The 13492-nt window shown below is 41.6% G+C and overlaps 1 protein-coding gene across 3 annotated transcripts in view; it reads right to left on the reverse strand.

Annotated features, from left to right (window-relative positions):
- PDE1C (phosphodiesterase 1C) overlaps positions 1 to 13492 on the reverse strand; it is a 446524-nt gene that overhangs the window by 194859 nt on the left and 238173 nt on the right. The window lies entirely within an intron of this gene.

A 13492-nucleotide genomic window follows, 5' to 3' on the forward strand; every position in this document is an offset into this window, starting at 1 on the left:
AGGAGAAGGAGAAGGAGAAGGAGGAGGAGGAGGAGGAGGAGGAAGAGGAGGAGGAGGAGGAGGAGGAGAAGGAGAAGGAGAAGAAGAAAAGAAGAAGAAGAAGAAGAAGAAGAAGGAGGAGGAGGAGGAGGAGAAGGAGAAAGAGGAGGAGGAGGAGGAGGAGGAGGAGAAAAAGAAGAAAGAAGAAAGAAGAAGAGAGGAGGGAGAGAGAGGGAGAAGGAGAAGGGGAGGGAGGGAGGGAGAGAGAGCAACGGCCGAGGTTGGGAGCTGGTGTGTCTAGAGTGAGGAATAGCAAGGAGGTCAGGGTCTCTAGGTCAAAAAGGACATGGGGAGATGTAAGGAGTAAGGAGACTGACCGGGGGATGCAATAATGGGAGGCTTTAGAAGCCAAACAGATGTTATACTTGATCCTGATAGGGAACCACTGGAATCGATGCCATCACCGGATCCACTGACTCATGGTGCATCTTGTAAGGAAGAAAGATCTCTCCTGCCTCCCCTCCCCTGCCTGGCCATGGCCCTGATCATATATCATGTGTCCTTGTAGCTGCGGAACCTCAAGCGTGATGATTAAAGCCAACATGAATACCCAGAAAGCTCTCTGCGATCGACATGGCCATGACCTCCTGCATGCATCCCACCAGGTACCACTCTTTCTTCCTCTCTGAAACAGCAAGAGGACTCTCCGCCCCCCCCCACATGCACACATAAACACACGTGCATATACACATGCATGAACACACATGCACATACCTAATTCTTCTGCACAAAAATAATTCCCTCCCTGTATTAATCCTTTATCCTACTACTAAAATCACATTCAGTTTTTCATTCTTCAAAGCTCCTTTAGAACGGGCCCTCCCTCCAAAAAGCAGGCCACAACCTGGGATAATTCAATCAGTCAAAAATCATTTATAAAGCATCGATTATTTGTTTGGCACTAGGGTTACAAAAGCAATCCAGATGCTAAATATATGATCAATCACCGTTCAAAGTAGGAAAGAGTTATAGAAAGTGCCATCTGGAAATAGCATCGTACTTAAAGTCAAAACTAACACTCACGTGCTACCTCAATCAATTAATCAATAGGCATTTATTAAGTACCCACTATGTGGGACTGTGCTAGGTACTGGGGGCATGAAAGTACAAACGAAACCTTTAGGTTGACAATCTAGCATCTCAGACACTAGCTGTGTGACCACGAACAAATCACTTGCCCTCTCTGGGCTGTGAGCTCCTTGAGAACAGGGACCACCTTTTGCCTTTCTCTGTATCTCCAGAACTTAGCACAGGGCCTGGCACATAGTATGTGCCACCCCACCCTAGTTACACATCTACCCAATGTCACACAATGCCTTGGATAATGAAATGGAAGGCATTTCAACACTGACCCCAAGCACAGGTTTATGAAATATGGTTCCCATTTTCTCCTCATACTTTGAAGGAGTGAAAATTGCCTTCCCCCCTCCCCGAACACTTGTTGAACCGCAGGCTTATTGTTCTTTCTCATGGAGAGACAGCAGATAATGACAGTGTTACCTAGAATTAATTTAATGCTTGTCAAGATCTTCAAGTTCTTGGGTGGAAGGCATCGTATAAATATGAATTACAATCATTTCAGGTTTTATTGTTTTCCCTTTCACACTGATATTTTCTATTATAAAATAAAGTTTGTATCACCCCTAGTCCTCAACCTACCCAATCAATACCTGCCTGGCTGATCGCACCTTCCAATTCTGCTCTGATTAGCTCTGTCAATTCCTCTTGCGGTCCTTCTAACTCAAGCATTCTATAATGGTCAACTTTGTCTATACTTATTCCTTTGGTGGCCAACATACTCTTCAAATGTGTCTCCCTTAAATTTAATTGGTCTGTGGTATACTGGAGACAGTTTTAGATTTGGGAGTCAGGAACCTGGGTTCCAATCACACCTCTGATGTTTTCTAGCTGTGTGATCCAAGGAAAGTCACTTACCCTCTCTGTTTCTTTATCTGTAAATTGGGGATAATGTTTGAGGTTTTTTGGTGAGGCAATTGGGGTTAAGTGACTTGCCCATGGAGGGGATAATGTCATTAGCATATTCACCTCACAATGTTGTACTGACAAATTCCCTTTGTGAATCTTAAAAGGGCTACAGAAATGGGAGTTATCATTAAAACAATTCCCCCTGTATGTATGAATACAGGTTAATACACACTCAATTTTATCATACTGGCATTATTCTTAATATCATGTTAAGTTCATGGGTGTCCATGGCCTAAGAATTCATTAAAAAATGGTGAGCCTTTTGCATGCATGGCTAGGCCGCTCCTCTATAAAACAGAGATAGTTAATTGTAGAACGTTATCCAACACACAAGATGAGCAGCCTTGAATGGGTCATCTGCATAATTGGAAGGAGTACATCTATGAGATTCCATATCCAATGGGGAATGTCACCCAAATTGTTGTTCAGTCGTGTCCAAATCTTCATGACCTCATTCGGGGTTTTCTTGGCAAATAATGGCAGATAATAGTTTGCCATTTCCTTCCCAGTTCATTTTATAGATGGGGAAACTGAGGCAAACAGGGTTACAGGACTTGCTCAGGATCACACAACTAGTAAGTATTTGAGGCCAGATTTGAATTCAAGATGTTGAGTGTTCCTGACTCCAGGTCCAGCATTCTGTCCACTGCACCACCTAGCTGCCCTGCCAAATTGTTGAGCCTGTACCTTAATTAATAATTAGCTGTGTTCCCCAGAATTAAAAAATGAGTAAAGTGTCAATTAACTGATGGATGTTTAGATGGAAATTAGACAGAAAAGCAAAAAGGAAGAGGGAAAAATAAGCAGATGATGATCAATCAATAGAGATTAAGTGCCTACCCCGGGTCAGGTACTGGAGATACAAAGAAAAAACTGAAATAAGCCCTGACCTCCAGGAGCTGGCATCCTACCCTAGGAGACAACATTGATATATATAACAGGTCTACACAAAATACACAGGACAGAGACACTAGTGGTCGGCAGACCAGGAAAGGCGTCATGTGGAAAGTGGTCCTTTAGTGGAGTCTTGAAAGGCACCAGGGATTCTAAGACATGGAAGTGAGAAGGTGAGAAAGGGGTCCATTCTAGGCATGAGAGACAACTTCTACAAAGACCCAAAGTCAAGACATAGAAGCACAGAGAGAGAGTCACATACAAGGAAAAGGAAGAAGGCAGTTTTGGTTGGACTCTAGAGAGTATAGAGGGGAATACTGTGTCATAAGGCTGGAGAAGTAGTTGGGACCAAGTTGTCAAGAGCAGAGGAGCTTACATTCGATCCTAGAGGTAATAGGGAGCTACCAAAGTGTAGCAAATGGGGCAAGGGATGACACAGTCAGACGTGCACTTTGGAAAAATGGCTATGGCAGATGAATTGGAGTAGAGAGAGATAAGAGGTGCTGAAGTTCTTAACTAGGGTGGTGGCTGTGTGAATGGAGAGAAAGCAAGCAACGAGATGTGATTACAGGGAAAGAAACAAGATTGAGTGACGGATTGGATATGGGGTATGAGAGAGTAAAGAGTCAAAGATGATACTGAGCTTGAGAAATCTTGTATTTATTTTATAGGTCTATTGCATGCATTCATTTGGGTGTACATCCTCTCCCTCAATAGAATGTAAGCTCCCTAAGGGCAAGGATGGCTCCATTTTTTTTTTTTTCCAGAGAGAGATTTTTAGCAATGCATGTAGCTGCAGAAACAAACTGGGACTAAGGCTCATGGTAGCCAAGGACATTGGTCACTGGTTTCTACACTGTTAATATACAATTTGGAGGGAGTGAAACACGGGAAAAACAGGATTATAGGGATTGAGACACCTGGTTTTTTATTTGTGGAGAGGATGGGTAGACACTGGGGTGAGAGGAAAACAGGTAGTCTTGTTACATCCCTTAAGTTGAGTAACCTTTGGGAAGGGAAGTGATCTTGTGACTTCTCCAAAATTAGGTGACTTACAAAGAGGTGGAGCTTAACTTCACAAAATGGTGGATAAAGGCAAAATGGAGTCACTGATGCTATTTTGTAAATGTAACATTCTCCGCTTTGATCCTGGGGTTCTGAGCCCCTAAGACCACTCATTTAAACGCCTCATCTATTAAGCTAGGTGGCGCAGTGAATAGAACTCTGGCCTTGGAGTCAGGAGGACCTGGGTACAAATCCAGCCTCAGACACTTTACACTTAACAAGCTGTGTGACTCTGGGCACGTCACTTAACCCCGATCGCCTGACAAAAAAAAAAAAAAAGAATTTCTAGACAGCATGATAGTGTGTCTTAGGGGGCATCAAAGGGGTGGGGTGAGAGGCAAAAAGAGTACAGAGTCATAATCTCATATATACCCTAAGGAGACAAACCTTGTTAAATAGACACTATAGGTAAACTAAGTCAGGCTACAGATCAAACTACTTAGAGGGCTCACCAAGGACTAATTTGAAAGGGGAGATTTACATGTCACCACAGTAACCAAGGACGCTCAACAAACATAACACCATGAAACAAAAAGTGGAAGCAATACAATAATGATCACCGATATTAAATTGTCTCCCTGTAATCTGACAAATCACACCCAATGTCCATTTAATCAGCACATTTTGTCTTGAGTCCCAGAATCTGCAGCCTCTAGGTCTCAAGAGAGGCCCTTCAAAGAAATTTGGATTCAGTGAAAGGGCTGAGCTTGAAGACCTAGAGGGCCCTACATGGCCTTGAGGCAGCAGGTTCCCCACGCCTTCAATTTAGGCCTCATCCCCAGGGCAGCTCTAAAGACTATCCTCCTGATAGATCTGCTTCTCTGGTTCCAAGTCACTTGCACAGATTACTAGGTAATTCTGCTAAAATCTGCCAGTACAATTCAGTACAATCACCAAAATTTGCTTTTCCAGTGATTTGTTCATGTGGTAAAAACCAGCTCAAACCATATGGATCTAACCTTACTAACCACAGAGCTATTAAAAGAACCCATAATTCACCTGAAACTTCGAAGAATTTCAGTTTTTAAATACTTCTCGGTGTTTCTATCTTAACTTAAACCCTGTACCTGATATGAAAACTGCCATCAACAGATTGAAGGAAGAATCTTAAAAAAAAAAATCCACAAGGGCCAGGAAAAATGAGCCCTTATCTCTTCAAATTATCAGATAGAGACAATAGAGAGACAGAGAAAATAATTTCACTTTCCTTACAATTATCAATGCAATTTTATATATAAAATTCTTAATCCAGTTTTGAGAACTTATTTCTTTTTTTTCTATTTTATTTATTTATTTATTTAACAGTAATTTTTATTTATTTTTTTGTTTTCAACATTTACTTCCACAAGATTTTGAGTTCCAAATTTTCACCCCATCTCACCCCTCCCCCCACCCCAAGATGGCATGCATTCTAAATACCCCTTCCCCTAGTCTGCCTTCCCTTCTATCTCTTCCCCCCTTCTCTTATCCCCTTCCCCTTCAATTTTCCTGTAGGGCAGGATGGATTTCTGTACCCCATTTCCTGTATTTCTTATTTCTCAGTTGCATGTGAAAACATTTTTTTTAAACACGTGTTTTTAAAACTTTGGGTTCCAAATTTTCTCCCTTCCTCCCTCCCCACCCACCCTCATTCATAAGGCAAGCAACTAAATATAGGTTATATATGTGCAGTTATGCAAAACACTTCCATAGTAGACATGCTGTGAAAAACTAACTCTATTTCCCTTAATCCTATCTTGCCCACCCATTTATTCTATTCTTTCTTTTGACCCTGTCCCTCCTCAGAAGTATTTGCTTCTGATTACTCCTTTTCCCAATCTGCCCTTCTCTCTATCATTCCCCTACTCTCTTGTCCACTTCCCCCCCTATTTTCCTGTAGGGTAAGACAGATTTCCACACCCAATTGAGTGTGTATGTTATTCCCTCCTTAAGTCAAATCCTATGAGAATAAGATTCACTCATTCCCTCTCACCTTCCCCTGTTTCTCTTCCACTGTAAGAGTCTTTTCTTTTCTGTTTTTTTTTGTGGGATAATTTACCCCATTATACCTCTCCCTTTCTCCTTCTCCTAGTATAATCTTCTCTCACCCCTTAATTTTATTCTCCAGATATGACCCCTTCATTTTCAACTCACCCTGTGCCCTCTATTTATCTATCTATCTATATCAATATACAGGTACATATAATTTTTTCCCCTCCAACTACCCTAATACTGACAAAGGTCTCATGAGTTACAAATATCATCTTTCCATGCAGGAATGTAAACAGTTCAACCTTAATAAGTCTCTTATGATTTTCTCTTTCCTGTTTACCTCTTCATGTTCCACTTGAGTCTTGTATTTGAAAATCAAATTTTCTATTCAATTCTGGTCTTTTCATCAAGAATGCTTGAAAGTCCTCTATTTCACTGAATGACCATTTTTTCCCCTGAAGGATTATACTCAGTTTTGCTGGGTAGGTGATTCTTGGTTGTAATCTTATCTCCTTTGCTCTCTGGAATATTATATTCCATGCCCTGCGGTCCCTTAATGTAGAAGCTGCTAAATCTTGTGTTATCCTGATTGTGTTTCCACAATACTTGAATTGTTTCTTTCTGGCTGCTTGCAATATTTTCTCCTTGACCTGGGAACTCTGGAATTTGGCTACAATATTCCTAAGAGTTTTCCTTTAGGGATCTCTTTCAGGAGGAGATCAGTGGATTCTTTCAGTTTCTATTTTGCCCTTTGGTTCTAATATATCAGGACAGTTTTCCTTGATAATTTCTTGAAAGATGATGTCTAGGCTCTTTTTTTGATCATGACTTTCAGATAGTCCAATAATTTTTAAATTCTCTCTCCTGGATCTATTTCCCAGGTCAGTTGTTTTTCCAATGAGATATTTCACATTGTTTTCTAATTTTTCATTCTTTTGGGTTTGTTTTACAGTGTCTTGATTTCTCATAAAGTCAGTAGCTTCCAATTGCTCTATTCTAATTTTTAAGGAAATATTTTCTTCAGTAATCTTTTGGACTTCCTTTTCCATTTGGCCAATCTTGCTTTTTAGGGCATTCTTCTTCTCATTGACTTTTTGGACCCTTTTGCCATTTGGATTAGGTTATTTTTTAAGGTGTTATTTTCTTCAGTATTTTTTTGGGTCTCCTTTAGCAAGCTGTTGACTTGTTTTTCATGATTTTCTTGCATCACTCTCAGTTTTTCCTCTACTTCTCTTTCTTGCTTCTCAAAATCCCTTTTGAGCTCTTCTAAGGCCTGGGACTGATTCATATTTTTCTTGGAGGCTTTGGATGTAGGAGCTTTGGCTTTGTTGTCTTCTTCTGGTTGTACATTTTGATCTTCTTTGTCACCCAAGTAAGATAATATAATCTGATTCTTTTTGCACTGCTTACTCATGATCCCGGCCAATTACTTGAGTTTTAAACTCTTTGTTAAGGTAAAAGTCTGCTTCCAATGTGAAGAGTGTACTGTCCCAAGTACAGCTGTTTTCAGAGGTACTTCTAGGGACCTGTAAATTTTCAGTTCTTCCAAGGTGCTATGATAAGGGGTGAGGTGTTTCCTCTCCACAGCCACAACAAGCTCTACCAAGCCAGTGTTCCTCCTCGTCCCAGGACCGCCCCTCAGAACTGTGACCCAGATCCAAGCACCCGTAAAGCAAGAGATTCCTGCCTCAGCGCTGGCAAAGAGATCCCTGCAATCCCCCTCTTATCAGCCACTTGATTCCCCCTCAGTCTGTGGGCCGGAAGCTCAGGAAACAGCTACTGCCCTGGGGGCTGCTGAGACCTAGCTCCTCTCTCACCGCAGTCACAGACTTTTCCCACTGACCTTCTAAGTTGTCTTTGGTGTTCCTGGGTTGAGAAGTCTGGAAACCACCACAGCTGCCCGCGATTTAGTCCTCTGAGGCCTGCTCCAGGGTTGCTGCAGCCTGCGTGCTCATGCCAAACTGTGCTCCTCTCCCCGCCTGGCATGATATACCTTTCTGATCAACCATCCAGGTTGTCTTTGGCTGGAAATTTGTTTCACTCTATCTTTTTGTGGGTTCTGCTGCTTTAGAATTTGTTTAGAGCCATTTTTTTAGGTATTTGGAGGGCTTTGGGAGAGAGCTCAAGACAGTCACTGCTTTCCCTCTGCCCATCTTGACTCCGCCCTCTTTGTCTTTGTTTTCCAAGGGCCCAACATAGTACCTAAATTGACGTCATTTGTATGGTGCTTTCTATGTGCTAGTCACTGTGCTAAGTGCTTTTCAATTACTATCTCATTCAATCTTCACAACTGTGTTCTTATCCCCATTTTTCAGAGGAGGAAACTGAGATGAATAGAGATTAAGAGTGACTTGCCTACCCTTTGACCTAGCAACAGCACTTCCAGGTCTGTATCCCAAAGAGATTGTACAAATGGGAAAAAGGACCCACATGTACAAAAATATTTATGGCAGCTCTTTGTGTGGTAGCAAAGAATTGGAAATTGAGAGGATGCCCATCAATTGGGGAATGGCTGAACAAGTTGTGGTATATGAATGTAATGGAATACTACTGTGCTGTAAGAAATGATGAACAGGCAGACTTCAGAAAAACCTGTAAAGACTTGTGTGGACTGGTTCTGAGTGAAGTGAACAGAACCAGGAGAATATTGTACACAGCAACAGCCACGTTGTGCGATGACTAATATTGATAAACTTAACCTTTCTCAGAAATACAAGGATCTAAGACATCTCCAAAGGCCTCATGATGGAAAATGATATCCACATCCAAAGAAAGAACTATGGAACTCGAATGCAGATTGAAGCATACTACTTGCTACTTTTTTCTTCTGTTGTGTTTTGTTTCCTCTTTCTGGTGGTTCCTCCTATTGGTTCTAATTCTTCCTTACAACATCACTAATGTGAAAATATGTTTAATAGCAATATATATGTATAGCCTGCATCAGATTGTGCGCTGTCTTGGGGAGGGAGGTGGGGAGGGAGGAGAAAAATTTAAAACTCTAAAACTTATGGAAGTGATTGTTGATAATTCTAAATAAATTAATTAAAAAAAATAAAAAAGAGTGACTTGCCCAGAATCATATAGTTAGTAAGTGTCTGAGGCTGAAATTGAACTCAGGTCTCCCTGACTCCAGGCTCATCATTCTATTTAGTGCTGCACCTCCTTGCCACTAATGTGTGCCACATTGAGGACACAAATCTGTTGAAGCATTCTAGCACTTCCTACTTGTCTCCACAATCACAGGATCATAGATTTAGAGCTGAAAATGACCTGTGAGGTCATACATTCCACCCCCCTCATTTTACAGAGGAGAAAACTGAGGCACGAAGAGATTAAATTACTTGTCCAGGATCACACTAGCATCTGTGGAGGATTTTGAACCAGATCCTCCTTGCTCCATGCCCAATGACCTATCTACTCTGCGTTGCTGGTGGCCAGGACCTGGTTAGTGCAGATATTCTCTCCACCAATTCAGATTTCCCTTCTATGACTTGTTAGTCATTTGAGAGTTGCAATGGCCAAAGAAAATCTGGTGATGATCCTCCCCAAACTTACCCAGGCTAGTCCCCAAAGCCCAGAATCTCAGAGTTAAGAAAGCAGTTAAGAGACCACTCAACCCAACCCATCCTTGGACGCCATTTATGGTTGGACCTATCAGAACTCCCAGGCTTCTAGCATAGGTTGTGAGATCTCAGGGCGACTTCCACACCAAAGCAAAGTATTGCAGGAGCGTCTAGGCAGAGTGTGTTCTACAAGGCAATGAATACTGGGCAGGGGGGCACATTTAGAAATGTTCTCTTTGGGGCACCAAGAATATCAACACAGGCAAGTACCCACAATCATTCACTTCTCATCCAGATGTGCTGTTCCATAGACAAGCACATTTCTCATCCCCCTTTGAGAAATATCTGCAGCATGGATCCAATGGAATACAGTCTTTTTGAGGGCAGACTCCAGAGCTAGCACGTCGGCCTTTTTCTTTTTATTCCCAGCCTTTAGCTTAAGTGAATGGAATTATTGTGAGCCTTAAAGAAATGCTGGTTGCTTGATTGATTGCTCCTAATTTTATTCTATGTCAGACAAATAAAATTTATATAGCCATCTTTGATACTAGAGAATATTCATATTCATTCATTTATTCATATTCATTCCTACCTACTGTTTTCTTTTAGTGTTAGCATTAGGCACAATCTGTCATATGGTATCAGAAACTCCTCATAAGCAAGACCTCCCCCTTCTGCTACTTTTGAAATTCAACATGGTACCTCACTAGGCCTCAGCATGCTGCACCACTCCACAAATTCAGTAGGCTGGTGCACTCATCAAAAGGCCCAGAGGTGCAATCAAAGAAAAGGCATCAGTTCCCCGCTGTTAACATGAGCCGCTGCAAACAGATGTCTGTAACAGCCATTATGGTCTCTGGTTTATCCCACATGTCTTCTTCCCACTCAAAGCCAAGCTGCCTATTCAGATAATGGGAGGTCCTTTGATGGTGAAAGCAGGTGCCAAGAAACATGGGGGCAGGGTATATGTATAATCCACCTAACCCCGAAAGGGACATCTGCTCTTCAGCTAGTTTCTGCTCTCTGCCAACCATCATGGGCCATGTGCCTCTATGAATTTGGTCACATTCACTATGGGTATGGATGGAAAAAGGGATGACTTGGCATGTAAGTCATTTATCCCCCAGCAGGCTGGACTGCAGGAACACACCACAAAGCACCACCAGGAACAACTGATGTCTCCATCCCCTGAACGGTAGGATGACACTTCCCACTCCAGCTCAGGGCTCCCTTCAAACTTGGAAAAGGATTCCATGGGCCCGAAAGCTCAGAGAGTGTGCGATCAGCTGAGTGTGCAAACTTGATGCCAGGCTCTGAGAAGCAATATCTTCAGGGCCACCAATTTGTTTTTAAAAAAAGAAAAAGGAATAAAAGAAATAGGCAAGTGTTCATTTCATAAGCATTTAATTTAATTAAGTGCAGACTGTGTGCCAGATATGATGTTAGGTGCTAAGAATCCTAAGACAAAAACAACTCCTGACCTCAAGGAGTTTACAGTCTATTGGGGGGGACTATGTGTACCCAGAGGAATTGAGGGGCTGATGGCACAGTTCTCAGAGTGCTAGATTTGGCATTGCAGGAAGCAGGCTCAATTGCCACTACACTGCTTACTCCATGGATGAATTTAGGCCAGTCTCTGGGTCTCATTTTCCTTACATATTAAATGTACAGGCTGATTTTGTCTCTAGGGCAGAAGTTCTTACCTTGCAGTCAATGGACCCCATAAGAAACTCACTGAGAGGGGTCAGAGGGTCCATGAACTTGGTTGGGGAAAAAATTACATTTTGATTTTCACTTGCCTTTAACTGAAATTTAGAATTTCCTTCAATTGTTTAAAACCATGATTCTGAGAAGGGTCCATAAGCTTTCTGAGACTGACACCAAAAGGGTCCCAGACACTCTGTTTCCAGGGTCCCTTCTAGCTCTAAATCTACATGAACTTTTGAAATTCATTCTGAGCAAATATTTCTTTCCAAAGCACTTTTATGTTGTATATAGGAAGTTCATAATATTTTACTCAGAGTAGACAATGAATGAATGAATGAATTCTACTTAAAATGATATTTTGGGTCAGTGACTTAAAGTACCATTTTTGACTGGTCAGTCTAGCTAAATAGAATACAGTGCTAAGTAAGTCAAAATCAGCCGTTGAAATCCCCTGATTGGGGCAATTTTATTTTACTCATGAATACAAAGTTCCCCCCAATGGACATACACTAACCCTCTAACAGATATATACCAAAGGCACAAGACAAGAAGTGGAGTTGTCCATTACCGACAAAAAGGGTCCAGAGTGGCTTGTCCTACTCATGGAGACACCATAAGGCAGTTTCTTATAAAAATGTGAGCCCAAGTTGGTTCCTGAAGGTTTATCACCCTGGAAAAATTGATTTATTCCTTTAGTGGCAAATACAAAAGAGCCCTCTCACCAAACCTTGAACTTGAACTATTCACGAGTGATGAAACATTAGATCTGAAGATGATTTCTTTAGATTCCAGTTTGTTAAGAAAAGTGACTAAATCACTTATACCCATCAACACTATGATTCCACTGCTGGGACTACATACCAAAGGAGTCCGATGGCAAGAACAAAAGACACGTATGCCCAAGAGCATTCCCAGCACCAATATTTGAGATAGCAAAAAGCTGGAAATAAAGTACATGCTCAATGATTAGGAAATAGCGGAGCAATTATGGTATGAGAATGAGGTGGAATATTACTGTGCCACAGGGAAGGCTTCTGTTAAATGACGCAGAGCAAAAGAAGCATCACCGAGAGGCTGAGATAGATAACAATGGAAGCGAAGGGCACATTTCCCTTTTGGTAAATGATGATGAATTGACTTAATCAATGTACTTTGAAAGGGAGGTTCTGGGCAAGGACCGATAGTGTCAAAATAAATTCTATTATGGGGCAGCTAGGTGGTGCAGTGGATAGAGTTCCAGCCTTGGAGTCAGGAGGACCTGAATTCAAATCCAACCTCAGACACATAACACACACTAGCTATGTGACCCTGGGCAAGTCATTTAACCCTCATTGCCTAGTCAAAAACAAACAGACGAAATAAAATAAATAAAATCTAAAAGTAAAGTTGAGATACAAACAGCTAATGAAATGACCCAATGAAAGGATATGATGAAGGAGAAATTCAGGTTCTTTTCTAAGAGACCATGGGGCATGATGGAGAGACCACCCATCCCACAATCTGAAGGTTCTGAGTTCAATTCCTGGCTCTCACTTACTAACCTTCAGTTTCCTCATCTTTAAAATTTAAAAAAAAAATGACCCTGGGGTTCCTTCTCTGCCTTACTGACCAAACAACAGTAGTTTGTGTTTACATGGCACAGTCAAACCCTACAAACTCACTTCTCACATGAAGCCCATGAGGCAGGAAAAGTAGGTGTTATCTTGATTTTACATAGAGGGAAACTGAGTTCTGTCTGAAAAGTTAAAAGCCAGCACATGTCAAGTTTGTATTTACATCCATGAAAGGGTAGGTGATTACAAGTAGCAGAAGGAGTCAAGGGGAAAACAAAATGATTTGCCAGATCTGGAGTTCACCCAATTACTTGAGCTACATGTGCAGAGATGCAGTTATTAAAATCAAGTTACAACCTTAGCTGCATCAGAGTGCATACCCTAGGTGAACTCATAAGGATGCGGTCAAATATGTACACATATGAAAACACAGACAGTTTGTTGGGGTGGAGAGGGGGTTGGTCTTGAAGTCAGAATGACCTAGGTTCATGTTCCACCTCTGACACATACTGGCTGCATGACCCTGGATTAGTCCTTTGCCTCTCAATGTCCCAGGCAGCTTTCTAAGGATATACAAATTACAAATGATTATATTATTTGATAATCTGGAGAAAGAGAAGGTGGGGAGGAGGGGAAAAGAGAGATAGGAGGAGAAAGAGGCAGAATCAAAGACAAGGGGGATGAGATAGGAAGGGAGGGAAGAGAAAAAAGAGA

This window comes from Vombatus ursinus, unplaced genomic scaffold (genome assembly GCF_900497805.2).
Source record: "Vombatus ursinus unplaced genomic scaffold, bare-nosed wombat genome assembly UNPS02014840.1, whole genome shotgun sequence".
Taxonomy (NCBI): domain Eukaryota; kingdom Metazoa; phylum Chordata; class Mammalia; order Diprotodontia; family Vombatidae; genus Vombatus; species Vombatus ursinus.